The sequence below is a fragment of the Gekko japonicus genome, unplaced genomic scaffold (assembly GCF_001447785.1).
Source record: "Gekko japonicus isolate JY-2015 unplaced genomic scaffold, Gekko_japonicus_V1.1 scaffold2139, whole genome shotgun sequence".
NCBI lineage: Eukaryota > Metazoa > Chordata > Lepidosauria > Squamata > Gekkonidae > Gekko > Gekko japonicus.
In genome coordinates this window covers 53,581-58,313 of record NW_015170952.1, presented here as the reverse complement: position 1 = coordinate 58,313, position 4,733 = coordinate 53,581, and positions in this window count along the sequence as shown.

Genomic DNA, 4,733 nt, shown 5'->3' with positions numbered 1-4,733 from the left:
CAATCTCTTCTCTTCTTCTTCTCTAACGTTATCACCCAAACCAACCGATCTCTGTCGCCTGGAGATCAGTTGTAATCCCAGGAGATCTCCAACCACCATCTGGAGGCTGCCAACTCTAAGCATGCCCCCCCCAGTCTGAACTCCTTTGCAGGTTCAATTCTTCTATCCATGCCTTCATTGAAGCAATTGCATTGCAGAATATAGGAGTGATAACAAGTTTTCTGCCACACTATTGTCAGGAGTCCTTTGTGCTTATAATGCGTTCATCACAAAAATCAATGGGAGATCTTTTGTTGTTGTTCAGTCGCACAGTCGAGTCCGACTCTTTGCGACCCCATGGACCAGATCCCGCCAGGCCCTCCTGTCTTCCACCGTCCTCTGAAGTTGGCTCAATTTCATGTTTGTTGCATCGATGACACTGTCTAACCATCTCACCCTTTGCCGTCCCCGTCTTCTTTGACCTTCAATCTTTCCCAGCATCAGGGTCTTCTCCAGGGAGTGCTCCCTTCTCATTGGGTGGCCAAAGTCTTAGAGCTTCAGTTTCATTATCTGGCCTTCCAGGGAACAGTCAGGGTTGATTTTAGGATTGGCTGATTTGATCTTCTTGCAGTCCAAGGGACTCTCAAGAGTCTTCTCCAGCCCCATTGCTCAAAAGAATCTATTCTTCGGCGCTCGGCTTTCCTTATAGTCCAACTCTCGCAGCCATACGTGACTACTGGGAATACCATTGCTTTGACCATGCGGACTTTTGTTGGAGATCTTGGAACCCTCTAATTTTTATTCATTGAATTGGTTTGGGCATTTTGCCTGCAAGTCACAGGAATTTTGCCCCCGGGAAACATATCAGTGTATGTCTGTGTATCTGTGCATCAGTCTTACGGTCTGTCCCTTGAAATATTTGTGCTTAAAACCCTGTTTCCTGCCCCCTTATCTTCCAGCAGCAGTTTCAAAACACAGATCTCTGTGTTGGGGTTGCAAGCACAGGACTTCTTCTTCAGTCCCTGTGATGGAAGAGGGCACGTGCAGTCAGAACCTGATGGGTTGGAGGGAAAGGCCTTGTTTGCATGCAGATCTGATACCATCTCTGCAGGAGCTTGAGCCGGACTTGACAGGTGTCTGATCGTAGATGTGATGGATGTGCCCTTCTTCCCACCTGGTTGGTTCCTTAATCCTCCAGTGCAGCTTTGCTTCACGGGACAGAGAGGCAAACCTGTTTTTTACCATCTCTTTTGGGTCGCCTCTTCCAGGAGGGGCAAGGTGGCGTTTTTGCTATTGTTAAAAATTATTTGGAAGGCTTGGTATGATTCGTAAGCGTATGTTGGAGACCTCATGTTTGAAAGGCAAGATTTTTTAAAAAGAAATTAAACAGTATCTTTGCTTCCCAGTATGGACTTTGTCCAACCTGTCTGCAAACTGTGGAGCCCTAAAAGTGGTGCGGCAGCGCAGCCCAGTTAAAGGATCTGGTTGCTTTGGGGTTTTGGAAGTGCAGAATCAAAGCCTGAGTGAAGGGGGGCAGAAAGACAGAAAACGGCCACCACGTGCCTCTCTGCAGTTGGTGGAGAAGAGGTTTCCCCTATTGTCTTCGCTGTACCCTCCGCAGGAAAGAAAATTTTGGAGAAAGAAAGCAATTAACGCGCCTCCTTAGCGGGGATCAGTGAGGAGCGCTTTTAGAAAGGTGATGCGTTGAATTATTTATGCCCTTCCAAATGCATTGTCTTGAAAGCCGTGCTGAGTAAACATGGTGCTTCGCAGAACTGGAGCGGAAGAACAGTGTGCCCAAAGCAGGGTAACGTTACCCCCCCCCCCCTTAATTTAAATTGTAATGTCCCTTGCTTCCATTTTGGGTCCTGTGTCTTGATATCTCTTGCTGAAACCATCTGGCCGTGTCCATCAAAGAAGAGCTGTAGATTTCCAAAAGGCTATGATAAACAAGATGCATATTTATTAATATATATTATAACAGCTGCGAGAATACTGGTGGCCAAAAATTGGAAAATAGACAAAATACCCTCAAAAGAGGACTTAATAGCAAAGCTCCTAGAGCTATCGCAAATGGACAGTTTGAGTTTAATACTTCAGGCTAAAGACCAGAAAATACAGAATAAAAGATGGTTAAGGGTTTATAACTGGATAAAACATGTAAAAATATAGCAAAAAAAAGGAAAAGAAAGGGGGGGAAATCTAATATTTGGAAAATGACATGTAATTTGTTCTAATGACTCTAAAAATGTATGTAATCGCAGGTAATGAAATGTTTGTAACAAGGTGGAAAATACAAAAAATAAACGTTAAAAAAAGAGAGAGAGAGCTGTAGATTACCTGGGCCTTTCTCTAGGGCCAATTTCCCCACCTCTCTTGCATAGAGGAATATTGTGTTCGCTGAGAGTTTGGAGGAAAGAAGATTTTTCTCTTCCATGGTCAGTGTTTAGCTTTTCAAGCTGGAGAGGCTTGAGTGCTGGTGGAACTTCTGGTCAAGCCCTATTTATTTATTTAATTTATATCCCACGCTCCCTGCTAGGCAGGCTCAGGGCGGCTTACATAGAATGTATAAAACAACGAAAACAAAAATTAATAAAATCACAACTGTATACTTATAAAACATAAGATAGTATAACGCGTTAGTGCAATTCATGTCAAGATGGCGGGCATTAGCAGCATCCAACAGGCACATAGTCAGCTAACATCATAGTCTGGGTTGTATCAGGCTGTTAATAATGATGTTAATATTGTTAGTAATGGGGCCAGGGCCTCAATTTATTGGTTGTGGCTCCCTAATCGAAGGCCTGGTGGAAGGGCTCCGTCATGCAGGCCCTGCAGAACTGTAAAAGGTCCCACAGGGCCCTGATGTCCTCCGGGAGCTCATTCCACCAGTATGGAGTATGAACCCCATTTGCCATGTTGACGCCCACTCGCCCATCCTTGACAGATCCCTTTGGAGTGCCCCACAATCCTCCCCAAACCGCCAAAGAAAATTCCATCTCTTCACGCCGTGGTTTAGCTAACTAAGTAAGGGTCTAACAAGGTTTGAGTCCAGTGGCACTTTTAAGACCCAATAAAGTTTTATTCAAGGTGTGAGCTTTTGTGTGCACGCACACTTCCTCATACACACTGAAACGGAAGTTATCAGTCCGTATACATAGGTAGAGGGTGAACAGATGTTTTAACAGATGTGAGAACCAAACAGGAATGACAAGATAAGTCTATATGGTCACCATTCGTTTGGATTTAATTCCGGGGGGAAAATACAGTGAGGCAAATAAATATGTTAGAATTGGAGACTGATGTGTAATTGTAGCCTTCTAAATTGTGGGGTGCCAAGAGTAATTAACGGAGACCCTGTTGTTATCCTCCACCCGTCTCCTCTCAAGCATGGAGGTAACGAACAGCATCCTGTTCTTTGAGAATGGAGTGTTATATCTCCTCTGTCACCAGACCGGAGATACAGCATGGCACCTCAAAGAACAGGATGCTGTTAGTTACCTCCATGCTTGAGAGGAGACGGGTGGAGGATAACAACAGGGTCTCAGTTAATTACTGTTAGCACTCCACAATTAAGAAGGCTTCATAAGAACATAAGAGAAGACAATGTTGGATCAGGCCAATGGCCCATCCAGTCCAACACTCTGTGTTACACAGTGGCTGAAAATACCAGGTGCCATCAGGAGGTCCATCAGTGGGGTCAGGACACTAGAAGCCCTCCCACTGTTGCCCCCCCCCAAGTACCAAGAATTCAGAGCATCACCTGCCCCAGTCTGTGAGTCCCTATCTATACCTTGTGGCTAATAGCCTCTGATGGACCTCTGCTCCATATGTTTATCCAATTCCCTCTTGAAGCTGTCCATGCTTGTAGCGGCCACCACCTCCTGTGGCAGTGAATTCCATGTCTTAATCACTCTTTGGGTGAAGAAGGACTTCCTTTTATCTGTTCTAACCCGACCACTCAGCAATTTCATGGAGTGCCCACAAGTTCTTGTATGGTGAGAAAGGGAGAAAAGTACTTCTTTCTCGACCTGCTCTGTCCCATGCATAATCTTATAAACCTCGATCATGTCACCCCTCAGCCATCGTTTCTCCAAGCTAAAGAGCCCCAAGCGCTTTAACCTTTCCTCATTGGGAAAGTGTTCCAACCCTTTGATCATTCTAGTTGCCCTTTTCTGCACTTTTTCCAATGCTATAATATCCTTTTGAGGTGTGGTGACCAGAACTGTACATAGTACTCCAAATGAGGACATACCATTGATTTATACAGGGGCATTATGATATTGGCTGATTTGTTTTCAATTCCCTTCCTAATAAGCCCCAGCATAGTGTTGGCCTTTTTTATTGCAGTCGCACACTGTCTTGACATTTTCATTGAGTTATCTACTACGACTCCAAGATCTCTCTCTTGTTCAGTCTCTGCCAGTTCAGACCCCATCAACGTGTATTTATAGTTAGGATTTTTTTTTATTTAATAAAGGTTTTATTGGCTCCCCTAAAAAGGGGAGGTATTTCGCTTAAAAGAAAAAAAGGAAGGGGTAGACAGTGGGAGAAAGAGAAAGCTGAGTGATATATAAACTGGTAAATTAAACTGTTAGTAATGTCCAATTAATCTTCTTGGGCTTCTTCTGTGTGTTGCCAAACTTCTTTTCTTAGTCCTGTTACATGTATTCTCTGTTAGTATGTTAGTAATGTTCCTTTGAGATTCTGTTAATAAAAAGGGTCTCTTCTGTGCACATCCAGAACCGCTTCTT